Source organism: Panthera onca, chromosome C2, assembly GCF_046562875.1.
Source record: "Panthera onca isolate mPanOnc1 chromosome C2, mPanOnc1 haplotype 2, whole genome shotgun sequence".
In the NCBI taxonomy this organism is placed as follows: domain Eukaryota; kingdom Metazoa; phylum Chordata; class Mammalia; order Carnivora; family Felidae; genus Panthera; species Panthera onca.
In genome coordinates, this window is record NC_138347.1 from 32,622,015 (window position 1) to 32,635,646 (window position 13,632).

General features: G+C 36.1%; 1 protein-coding gene across 5 annotated transcripts in view; it reads right to left on the reverse strand.

Moving 5' to 3' along the window:
- The window catches only part of ROBO1 (roundabout guidance receptor 1), a 1,123,873-nt gene that overhangs the window by 721,193 nt on the left and 389,048 nt on the right, over nucleotides 1-13,632 (reverse strand). The gene's annotated exons all lie outside the window — the stretch shown is intronic.

The window sequence follows — 13,632 nt, forward strand, 5'->3', positions numbered from 1 at the left end:
ATATAAGATTTTTGGTGAGTATTCGATTCATCCCAGTTCAATTCAATTGTTTGAATACTATGTCTATTTTTATGACATCGTGACCTTTTTTTTTTTAATGAAAGATAAAGCTATATAAAAGGTAACTAATTATCCAGTGATTATTTCTAATGAAAGGAATCTGATTAAAAAAATACTTTTGAGAAATTAAAAGAAGAGTGCCGTGTGTCCTCTGCATACATGTCTGTACTAGTTCCCGTAGCTGGGAAAATAATTTAAAGTACAGTACGTGCAACCTGTTTTTCTGGTAATTACAAATCAAGACATATGTCTTTGCAACAGGAAGAAGCCAGCTGCCATTTTAAGCATTTCTCTGTCCCTGCTGACTTAATTCCATTACACAAAAGTCCCAACAAAGGTAATTTCGAACAGAGCATCCTCCTGCAAGATCTTTCTTTTGCTGAATTTCTTGAGTTTGAATTGCGGGACTACTAACTAGAAATGAAAGTATCCCATTAAACTGTTAGGTTTATTCTCCTTTAATACTCTAATCATCCCAGAAAGTCATAGAGGAAAAAAAAATTCTGCACAATGTCGAGACAAATTATATTTTGCTTTTCTGTTCTCTTGCCTTTATGATTTAATTCATGAACTAAAAAGATTTATGAACACTCATTGCTTATAAATTTGACAGATCCATTTACCATTTATACACGTTTTAAATTCAAATACACAGAATAAAACTATTACACATATTGAAGAGAACTGAAGCTATTTTTAAATTAGTCAATCTACTGATATTGTAGTATTTAGAAGGAGTTAAGAATATTAACTTTTAAAATTGTACAACTGAATAACATGAACTCTTCAGTAAGAAGTAGGCAGTTTGCTTTACTGACAAACTATTTTCCTAAGTGTCTGTGCATAACGGAAGTGTGAGACCAGAGCTAAAGTACATTGAGACGATATAGTTCATCGAATGTGTTATTTTCTTTATGTTCAGACTGTAGCATTCACTATTTCCCAAATGTTTAGCTAGCTGATATTAGATATGAAGTACTATTATGAGTCCTTGAGACAAATTGTTAAGGATTTAGTGGGAGAGACAGACAAATTGCTAAGTTATGCGAGAAATGCTATAGTAGATATATGATTAAATCAGAAGAGAAAGAAAAATTCATTCTGACTAGTTGAATCTGAATGAATTAATTTCACAAGAGAAGAAAATGCATGTGCGCGCGCGCACACACACACACACACACACACACACACACACACACACTAATTTCCAAGTATGAGAAACCATACTTGGACTAGTCATGTGATTGCTTACTCTCATATAGAGTGATAGGAACTGCAATATGGTTGTATCCGATGATCTTTCACCTGCTTAATCCCTCAGTTCCCAAAAGTGCTAGGGCTAAATGCAGAGGGTTCTTTGTTATGCCTTGTTAAATAATTCTGATTTATTCAGTCAATGGGAGGTCACTAGGAAGTTCATAGGAGTTTTAGGCGGAGGGCTATCCACAGTGGAAGTGTGGAGGATGTACCAGAAGTTAGGTTCCAAAGGAATAAAAAATGAGTTATTTCCATAGTCTAGGAAAGGCACTACAATGCCACTGCTGCTGTCACTACGTCTACTTACTGCCACCACCAAGACCACCACCACTATTGGATAGAGTTCAATGAGTACTCACCATGTGCCAGGGACTCCTCTCAACTTTTAACACGTACGATCAGAATTGATCTTCACCACAGTGTATACAGCAAAGAGAATGATAAGGAACAGTCAGAACTATTTCTTTTCCCCCATTCTTTTCTGCACTATTGACTACCTCTTGGTCTCATCCAGATATCCAGGCTCTTGCCTTCGTCATGTGATCTCAGTCAACTTCCTCCTGACCTTTTCTGCTCCTTTGCTTTCCAAAGGCCTGATTTACTATCCGCACTGCCCTCACACACATACCCCGATTACTCCGCATCCCATCATGCCACCAGAGCTGCCTACTAGAATCCCAACATCAGATCAGTGCCATACCCCACATCACTGCTCTGCAATTACACATCTGAGTGCTCGGGATTATATCACTTAAATATGTTGATTGGCACGACAACAGTTCAAGGTTTCCAATCACAGCAGTGCTTTCGGCACCACTGACCATCCTTTATAGATTTGCCATCAGCTCCGCGCTTAATTCCTGGCCTCCTTTGACACATTTGCCACGACTCACGAGTTATCTACTCAAACTGGTAATGGACACCACTAAGCAGTGAATTTGCTAAACCTAATATATTTCTTCCCTACTTAAGGGTCTTTAGAAATAATAATAATAACAATAATATTAATAATAAATAATAGGTCAAATCTAGAGATGTAGATTTTGGAGTCACTGGCATATAGATCTTAGTGGAAACCATGTGAGTGAGTGGAATCACCGTTTTCATAAATGCATTTTATTTTCAAAAACACTACCCACAAACAGCATTTCCATAAATACTACCCAGGAGAGTAGTATCACACAGGTGCGGGTCTATAACCTGACATCTAAGAACTCCGAAAGTCAGTTTCCCATTCATACAACATCCACAGTACTTACATTTTTATTTAATGGCGAGAAGACATCGTTTTTTTCATTTTAGAAGAAAGGCTAACAAAATTAATCTTTGACCGGGATTAATCAATGACCAGAAGAGATTTTCAGGGCCTTCAGGGAAGTTTCATCAGACCAACCAGAAAACTACAACTTCCCTGAGTTAATACAATGTTTTCAAGACTCCGCTAGTTGTGCTCTGGCTTTAGGCCATTTCCTTTTTCTGGATTAATACAAAAGTTCTTTGTTCCTAGGCACTTTCAGTTTTGGCTGAAAGGGATTGATTTCTTTTCTTATGTATTCACATGAGCTGGGCAATCTGGAAGCCATGATAGGGTGGGTGTGTGCAACTTCTAGATTCATTAATTTGTCCCTCTATACCCGCTTCTGGAGGAGTTTGTCTTCATGACCATCAACATAAGATCAGAATACTACATAGAAGAAATGAGGAACTTTACCTTGAAGTTTAAGAAAATGTTTTAACCGGGGCACCTGAGTGGTTAAGTCAGCAAAGCGTCTGACTCTTGCTTTTGGCTCAGGTCACGATCTCACGGTTCATGAGTTTGAGTCCCGCATGGGGCTCCATGCTGACAGCATGGAGTCTGCTTGGGATTCTCTCTTCCCTTCTCTCTCTGCTCCTCCCCACTTGTGCACACACATGCTCTCTCTCTCAAAATAAAAATCAACTTAACAAAAAAAAAAAAAAAAGAGAGAAAATCCCTTAACTTAAAGAATATCCTTCAAAAACATGCTCTTCTTTGTCTTCTTTGCCTGTTTCTAACAGGTAGCAAAAGCACACATTTTAATGATATTACTTTTGCTTTATAAAGGGGTGACAATAACTGTTCAGACCTTAGCAGTTTGTAAGTCGAGAGGCTTCTATATACACTTAAGGGACAAGCAAGCGTGTTGGACATTTCTCCCGTGAGCAATCACAATATGCGTTTCATGGCAGAGAGTTAATGGAAATGCCTCAGGTACTAAGCTAAAAAGTGAATCATTATGTCAATTAAAAACATTAATTGAGGTAATTACAAGAAGATCATAGTTAATATAGAATTTAGTTATAATTTAACCAATTATCTTCAGTTATACAGAAAAAATAATGGAGCTGTTTATCTAAAGTATTTACCTAACTGAAAGTTGCAACTACAGAGAGGCCACATTTACGCAGTGAAAATACGAATCTGAACTAGACCTTCCACAAGCCTCCTTGTAAAGTAATGAATCCCCTGAGGACAAGGTGGTTTGGAGAGAATACAAGACTTCTAAAACCATGATGATATATCGCCAAATCAGATTCCTTAATTTTGACTTTGTTTGAAATGAGTCTCATTTAAGTGTAATTGCTAACATCTAACACTAACCCTCTCTGGTTGTGGAGCCGGAAGGTATTTCTGTACATATGAAATATGAGATCTAGTTCCTGATTTTCTTAGGCTGAATAAGTGGAATAAAATTTCATTTATAGATCAAGGAGCAAAAAATGAAATTAAAAGATAGCATTCTACATATAAACTTTTGTGGTTTCTTCTTTACATTCAAAGAACAAACAGTCTGTTTGCTAGTCCGTTTTTGGTGGTTTCAAATATTGGTTTTGAGCCGTCTCTGGAACAGACTTCTTTGCTTGAATTCTGGCTTTATTACTTATACAGCTACATGATCTTGGTCATATTGGCTATTCTCTTTGCCTTAGTTTCTTTATCTGTAAAATGTGATTGTGAAAATAATACCCCCCATATGAACATTACAAAGTTAAATGTTCTAATAGCTGTAAAACACTAAGAACAGTGTTTGGCACAAACCAAACACTATATACCAAGCACTATATATACTGGTACAGGGAAATGAAGTACAATTCAGGAGTAAGCGTTAGTCATCAGGGGTCTGAAGTAACAAGCAAAGGTCAGAGAAAAGATTCTACTTGACTATGTTCTCTGTCTCCACTTTGGATCTGATTTCAGAAGGCTGATAGGTGTCCCTAGGGCGTCATAATTGGTTATCCTAGAAGGATATGAAGCCAATAGTGCTTTGTGATTGGGGAAGGTCCCTTTAATTTGCTGATTCTCCAGATAATACTTTTTGCTTCTATAAATCTGTCTTAGGATTTCAACACATGTATTGGAATCCAAGGTGTGTCTGGGTGTGCTTTACTTACATTTTCCCATGATGAAGTCTTACTGTATTTTTAATAGTACTTGCATATTTGAGACCTAGTTTCCACTTCAAAAAAGGAGACAGACTTCAGAAATGTAGGAATTTTAACTAAATCTCTTCTTTCTCAAACCTAATCATAATTTTTACAATGGAATAGTAGTCTTCCTGCATACGGGAGGGCACGAATGAGTATATAATATTATACCCATTCGCACGTTTTGCCATAATAAATCAGTAATGTACTGCACTACTTATCATGTATTTTATTGCCTTCAACCTTTTTTTGGCCATGAAATTGAAAAATACTGCAAGTTTGGACATGTCACGGTTAAACATCAAGCTCCTTTTCCCTCTACAAATATCCACTTATATATCAATGAATTACTATTTAAAATGTACTTCTTTAGACCACCCGTCATATCAAGTCCTCCGTGTTACTATAAGATTACGTCTTTATTTATCTGTGCTGGTAAGTTAATTATAAAAATGCTTGCAGTGAGCAAACATTTTGCTTGCCTAGTCAGCATCTTAAACTAGATTAATCTTCTAGCAACACTTAATGGAAACTAAATCACACATCAACATGCTATAACAATATAATGATGAAACAGCAAATGAATCACTCAATTAAATCCTTGATAAATATCAAAAACATACTTTGCTCCTATAATTCATGAAGTCAAAATAAGCCTTTCTACTTTCTCTCTGCTTTAAAAAAAATGGCCAAATTCTGAAACATAAACATCAAGAAATGCATTTTGATTATATACATAGTTAAAAAAGAAAAAAAAAAAAACTACTTACTTCAATTATTGGTTAAACTTCCAAACAAAGGAGGAACCATATTTGATATATGACATCCTATCACGTGTAATGTCAACATTCGCAGAAAATATATGGTCAATCATTAAAATGATATAGCTACAGATACAGAAACATACATAAATTGAAATTGTTTCATTTTCTGTCTGTATATGAAATGTTTTCACAATAGTTTTTGTTACTGCTGGATTGGTGGTTAATGTTGACCTTATTTCAAGGGTTTTAATTTTCAAATTTCCATGATCCTGATAGTTCAAGTTTTATTTCATTCTAAATGCCATATTTGTTCACTTTTTGCCCGCCCTATCAAGTAAACTATGAAAATTATTTTCCAAGCCTCATTTTATTAATCTAGAATTTGCCAATTTTATTAATATAAACATATCTAGGGTTATGAGAAAAATCCGAAAAAAAATCTGTGTGTGTGTGTGTCAATTTTTTATTTGCATTGTAGTTAGTTAACATATCATGTAATATTGGCTTCAGGAATAGAATTTAGTGATTCATCAGTGACATACAGCACTCAGTGCTCATACAACAAGTGCCCTCTTTAATGCCCATCACCCATTTAGCCTAAAAAATTATAAGCAACATGGTAAACTTTTTTATTAAAAAGCACATGAGGGGCAGTGCCTGGGTGGTTCAGTCGGTTGAGCATCCGACTCTAGATTTGGGCTCAGGTCATGATCTCGTGGTTCCCCACCATGCTGACAGCATGGAGCCTGCTTGGGATTCTCTCTCTCCCTGTTTCTCTGCCCCTCCCTTGCTTGTGCATGCCTGGTTGTGCTCTCTAAATACCTAAATACATAAACAAGCACATGATAGGGGGTCTAGAATTACTAAGTTCCATCAGTCATGGCTTTTTGTTCTCAATAAGTGTACAATCCAACTGGGATGTAACAGCTATATATAAACACAAGAGGCCTAAAAACAGAGGGAGTATGGACCTTGGAATTAGTGGGTTGGGGATCTTCTGAGGATTTCTGGAGTCAGTGATCCTTGAGCTGAGACTCCTTCAGAAACTTTAATCACCAGATAAAGAAAAAAAGAAAGATAATTTCAGGCAAATTGTGGAATATTCTTTGGATTCCATATATGGCAGTGGCACCCAAGACAATAGTATGAAAGATCATAATATATGTGCTCTGACAAAGTTTTGGATGGAGTTCAAACATTCCCAACTTCAGGTTTCAGTAAGTTTTAATTACTAAATGTTTCTTTTAAGAAGAGTTTAGTTATCTCTTAATTACATGATATTGGCCCAATGTCTTGATGATCATATGAAAATGTAAATCCTTTATACATGAAATACATTTATTTTTTAAAAAATTTATAAATGGGAGTTCTGAGCAAATCTTAAATGACAATGGAAAAAAAGAAAGAAAACTACATGAAATCAATTCTTGACCATCCATAAGTGAATTGACTCTAAGCGCTTGTAAAATGTTTGTGAAGATTTTGTGTTTTTATTTATTTTTATTTTTTATTTTGTTTTTAATTTTTTAATGTTTATTTTTGAGAGAGAGAGAGTCAGAGCATGAGTGGGGGAGGGGCAGAGTGAGAGGGAGACACAGAATCCAAAGCAGGCTCCAGGCTCTGAGCTGTCAGCACAGAGCTTGATGTGGGGCTCAAACACACAAACAGTGAGATCATGACCACCCCATGAACCATGAGATCATGACCTGAGCCAAAGTCAGGCGCTTAACGAACTAAGCCACCTAGGCACCCTTTGTGTGCTTTTATAATTGTTACTTCACCTTCCCCAGCTTTGTCTTTATAAACTTTAATCCACGTGACTCTCACCCAATGTAGTACAAAGCTAAAACTAAATATAGCAAAAATAAATAAAATAATTACAAAAGTAAATTTATACAAACTTGAAGCTTATCAATATATAGAGCAGCTATATGTTTGCAACAGTACAAATGATGATGATGATAAAAACAACAGTAACAACAACAACAACAACAACAACAATAGCTCTCCCCTATTGAGGACTAAGTTTCAGTCATTTTACATGGATTAGAACTATTATTCCTCAGGACAACCTCTTATAAGATGGATACTCTTATCGTCACCATTATGTGGTCAAGAAACCTGAAGGACAGCACCATAACTAACTTTCTTTAGTTCACAGAGCTAATGAGTGAAAACGCTGGGAGCAAGCTGGCTCCAGATTCCAGAGTGCTGAGACATGGTGCAGGATATTTAAATAAGATGATGCTCTTGAATCAAATCTCCTCTTTGAAGACCAATCGTTCTTATCTTTGGCTGCATCCCAGAGCGGTCTTTAAAGCCTTTAACCACAGATGGCTGTGCTCCCAACCGATAGTTTCTGATTCAGTAAATAGATCTGTGATGGAGATTGTGTCTTTATCCTTTTAAGAAGCTCCACAGGTAATTCTGATGCACACTTCCAGGGTTAAGAACCTTGATGTAGATATTCTGAAGCCCTGTGGTAGCTAATGGCAATGTCATATCCTAAGCTAATTTGCTATATCATATTTGCCAGCCTTCATCCACATGAGGGCAAATTAAGGCTTAACCAAGACAAATATTTCCAGTATTTCTTTGGATATATTTTACAATGAATCTCAATTTGAAGGGAATAAATGGCTGTCTTTTAAAAATAATAGCATTTTCTTATTATGCATCTTTGTGTTGGAAAAAAATCAACTTCCTATCTAAAACGTGATCCTGATTGAACCAGAAATTCAGGTAAACAGGACACAAGCAAATAATTATATGAGATTTGTTACAGGTAGCTAAATTATATGAGATTTGTTACATCTTCTCTAAAAAGAAGTTGATAGTCACACTTAAATAACTAGGGTCTATTAAAGAACTTAAAAAGTTTAACTCTTGGATCAATAGTACAAAGGAATGGGCAACATTTTAGAAGACAATAATGAAATCTGGCAAGCCTGAAAATGTTTAAATTCAATGTTGAATTCTACTTTTTTGGCATAAACTATAAAGTTGAAGGGATAAAAATGTTAGTATAGAAAAGAGCAATACTCACTTGTTTGTTGTTGGTCTCTTAACTTTTTATGGTTGCTCTAAGCAATAGCAGATATTTGTGAATACTAAAACTCATTTCAAACTTAAAAGCCTATTGGTTAAAAAAGGTGATATATTTCTTGATTAAAATAGTAATTGTTCTCAATTAAGCAAATGTCCTTAGCAACTTCCAAAGGCAGATCAGTGCCATCTAGTGGCGAAACCAGTTAACAGATTATCCTTTCTGATCAATGTCAGTAGAGGGTGCCTATGATAGATACTATATATATATATTTTTTTTTAATGTAAATTTAGTTCCTAAAGAGATTTAATTCAGTGTACAATGAGACAAACATACAATAACTGCACTAAAATAAAAGCTTAATATTTAATGATTTAGTAAGGAATGAGGAATTATGTGTATCTAAGACATAGACAGTATGTGAAATATATAAGAAAGTAGCTTTAATGTATAAACAAGACCTTATACAGGGAAAGGATCATCAAAGACAGTATGTGAAATATATAAGAAAGTAGCTTTAATGTATAAACAAGACCTTATACAGGGAAAGGATCATCAAATAGTTTTTTAAAATACAGTAGAATAAAGTATATTTTCAGTGTCAAGAGTGTGCTTAAGGTTATCGTAAGTAGGAGGGCTAATAATTCACAATAAAAGTTGATAATTTGCTTTTTTCTGTTTCCTTATAGGAAAGACTAGACAAAAATTTGATATAATTTCAAACATGGTATTTAAGCTGGAGAAAAGAAGTTACCAAGCAAATTGCTTGATAACCAGAAGACTCCATGGAAAGCTATATAATTTTTCTCACTGCAGATCCTGGGTAATAGATAAAAATGTATGCCTCTACAGATGTTCATGAACTCTCTTACCATGAGGAGAAAAGAATGGACTAGATAAAATTAAGTTTCCTTTCAGGCTTTAATTGCGTTAAAAGCCACGTATCCTCCCTTATAATTCATCTTTTTGGTTTTGAGATAATATGCCTGTTTGACCCCACTGAAGTTCTGCCTTTTGTTAGTTCTCTTCCTGAGACTCCAATTAACTTTACAAAATTTCTCTTCAGTGAGGAAAATCTAGGCAAAAGGATTAATTTAGCTAACAATGCTCTAATATAAAAATCTCTGCAGGAGCTTTTTCTGACCTATTCCAGGGACTCTGCCAACTCAAATGCCGTGATGATGAAAGAGCTCTTCATAGCCCAGGAGATAAGGGAAAAACCCATTGCATCAGATCCAATTGCTCTTAGAGGAAGTCAAAAGAATCCAAAATGGTCTTAATGTCTAAAAATGCCACATTTTCTATCTAGAGACTAGGATCCAAAAGGGTACAGAAGGTTGACTTATCAGTGATGTAATTTTCTCAGCCTGATGAGGAAGGCTTTTATATATTCCAAACGAGCTATTGGAAAGGGAGAGCCATTCTTTTTCTCAGCCACTCAGAGGAAACAATATGGATATGTGCAACACAGAGCTATGAATAAGACCACTCATGCAGCCTCTCTTGCCCCAATCTTAAGCATGATGACTTTTCTTGGTCTGCCTCGGAAACACAGAAGCAGCTGCAATTTCTTTCCTTCTCAAAAACCACTCACTCTTCAGTGAGACCCTTTGTTCCTTTCTTGCCCTGTATTCAGCATGACCATGACATATAAATTAAGAAAGAAATGTAAGGAACTGTGGTAATGTTGTCATTTTAAATTATTTTAAATTATTTTAAATTTCCTCATTGATGATACCAATGATTTCATAACTTTTTGAAACCACTTTTACACGGACTATCTTCAGATAACATATCATGATCAGGTAACAAATGAACATTACATGGTATGGTTACTCGACAAATTTTACCTGGAAGCCCACATAAGTATAATGTGCATAATTAAGTCATGACTGCTAATTCTTTGCAAAGAATGATACCAGAGGGCCTACGATAGATATGCACACACATGTACACAAGGCATACACATGTGCTCCTGCACAGGCTCACATGTGAACACCTATGCATATTTAGACATGCACCTATGTGCTCATGCAGACATATCTACCCTCATATTCCCTTCCTCTGACTTACAAGGTGAAAGCCCCCATAACAGATTTATAATAAAAATAACAATAATCATTTTGGTGATCATTTGCAAAGAGGCAATTTTCACCATATGGACCATGGTCCAAATTCTGAAGGATTTGAATATAATGAAGATTTAAAAATAAAGTTTTCATTTTAAATATGTGAATTATTTCACTCTAGAATATTATAAATTTTAAGTCATTGATAACTATGTACTGTCATAATTTAAATTATACGGTCACAATTTTCAGGGATTAATCAATCTGGTGGTTTTTGTATAACATTGGTTCTTAACCATATTTTGCTTTTGTTTTCATTTTCAAAATATATTTTCATTATCAAAAAACTTACTGACATGAAAACTCATACAAAACATTTTTGTGACATTCATGTTAATCACATAAAACTTTAGTTTTAACATGTTTAAGCATGTACATCTCCTGAATGTATATGACTTTTCTAAAGAATTGGCTGAGGATATACTGTGGTACCTGATGCAACACTGAAGCCATGATAGTAAACATTCTTAGAAATAGTATCCTTTAGGGGCTATCTTTTCTCCTAACACCGGGGGGCAATTTCCATTCTGGCTGAGGTCTAAAATAAGTTAGTCATTCTTCACTCTAACTACAGCCTCATTCAATTTGCAAACAAAAATAAACATGGAATGCATCTGAATTTCCAGTCCTGAGAATCTTCTAGTTCCATCTTGTCTATTGACTCTCTCCTTGCTTCACTTCCTTTCCCGTTATGATTAAAGTCTAAGGTTCATCTGTGACCATAGCCACATTGTACCACTATTCTCGGTCTCCATGTGCCATTAATCTCCTTTCTCACTTGCTTGGCAAAACCACAACCATGTATCAGTCCAGCTCTTGGCCCGCAATCTGCACATATGTATTAAATTCATTGTCAATAACCTTTACTTGGTCCTGAAGGAGAACAAGCAAATACAATTCTGTAGTAGCTCCCTCTCCCATTTCCAGGGGTTGAGACTATGCACCATTTCCCCCTCAGTCTGAAATCTTGGTTCCTTCATATCTCTACTCTATCATCATAGGACCTTCAACTTATAAAAAAATAGAAACCATGGCATGAAAGTACCACTGATCTCCTCCACTGAATCTTTCAACTTGCATCTGTACTTCTACTTTTAGCTCTCCCTTCTATTAAAATGGTATTGCTTTGCTTTGAATAACTGGGTATTCTCTCTGCACTTCTCCATTGGATTACATCTATTCCAGACTTCTAGGGACCTGGAACTTTTGATGATAAGCCCTCATCCTTTTATGTTTACTTCTACCTATAGAGAAGCTGCTTAGGCTGACTCTGGAATCAGACAGACCTGGTGCTCTTTACAGTCTTGTTGCTTACCAGCTAGCAATCCAGGGCAAGATATTTAATATCTTCATCCTCAGTTTCCTTACCTTACAATGGGACTAATAGTAGCAAATACCTCACAGGATTGGAGTGATGAATGAATGAGAAAAACAGATCAGGTAAAAACCTGGCATGAATGTTTTTTTTTTCCATAAAATCTTGCTATCATTGTGCTTCCCAACTGGGTTCAAATAAACCTGTCCTACGGGGGGTGTGGGAGGACAGCAGTCTCCCTTAAGCTCAACACCTCTTGTCAATTACTATCTGATTTCACTCTTCTACTTCACTATGAAATTTCTTAAAAGCAGTGGTCTATTTCACGTCTAATTGTCTCCCAACCTACTCCTTCTGGCTTTGACCTTCACCACTCTACTGCAAAGCCTCATAAAAATCACCAACATCAACTCCCTGTTGAAAGACCCTTATCTTAGTTGCTCTCTTGATAAGACAATGTTGGACATGCCTTACTTACTCATCCCCTTTCTGTTTTGGCCTCCCTGGACTCTGTTCACTATAGAATGTCCAGCACTCAGCTGGCACAATATATGACACATAATAGACACAGATACACAGATAAATATGTGTTGTATGACTTAACAATTAACATATGAATGACAGCTCCAGGGTCAAAGTCACCATTTATTTCTATAGAGTTTTCAGACTTTGGAATGGTCATTTCACTTAAGAAACAGCTGGAATTCTTAATTCCTTCTGAGGCAGTTAATTCCATATTAGACTTCTGGGGAGAGGCTAAAATCACATTAGTCTCTTAGGAACACTCTATATTAAGGATGTCCTAGAAAGAGAGAAGCCTTTAAGTTTACATTATGTAGCTTTCAAAGCTGTTGCACTTGGTCAGAAATAGGAAAGAGAAATGGTGAGATATTTCCATGAAGGCTCAAATTACACTATTTTGCAAAGTTTAAAATTTGCCCATCATTACCCATAAGTTGCAGCTATACATTATAATTATTTAATCTACATTTCTTGTTAAACACTTAAATTATGTCACTTCACCAATTTACAGAAATTATGTGATTAGGTGTAATTACACTAAATAGCTGAACACAATTAAAAAATCCTACACGCGGGAAGTGTCATCTATAGTACAGTAATTTTTTTTTTCCCTCTTGACTCACTGTCCTTGGTCTCTGTCAGAAGGAGATAAAGGCCGGCTCACTTCAAATGGGCTAAGAGAATTTCCAGCTTTCAGGTGACCTCTGGCTCAGGGGCACCTACAGCAAGTCTCTCCTTGCGGTAAGCATTATTTTCAGGCAACATGTGTGCAGTTAGTCCCGGAGCTTCTAACCAATAATAACAGCTTCAATGATGCTGACTCTGGTATTCTGTACAACTTGAGGGGCAAGCAGACCTATGAAGGACGGAGGGTTGGAAGTTTATCTTCAGATTTCTCTGCTTTGGAGACCTGTCAGAATGCTGGCTGTTCCCTCTCTGTTGTGAGGCAGCAGCATATGGTGGTTAAGCATACTAAAGCTGGGAACCTGGTTCAGATTCATTGCTTACTAAGCCGTGTGAATGGACAATTCACCTCAAAGCAACTTTGTTTCTTCCACTATAAAATGTGGATGATGATCAGGGACAATGACTGTG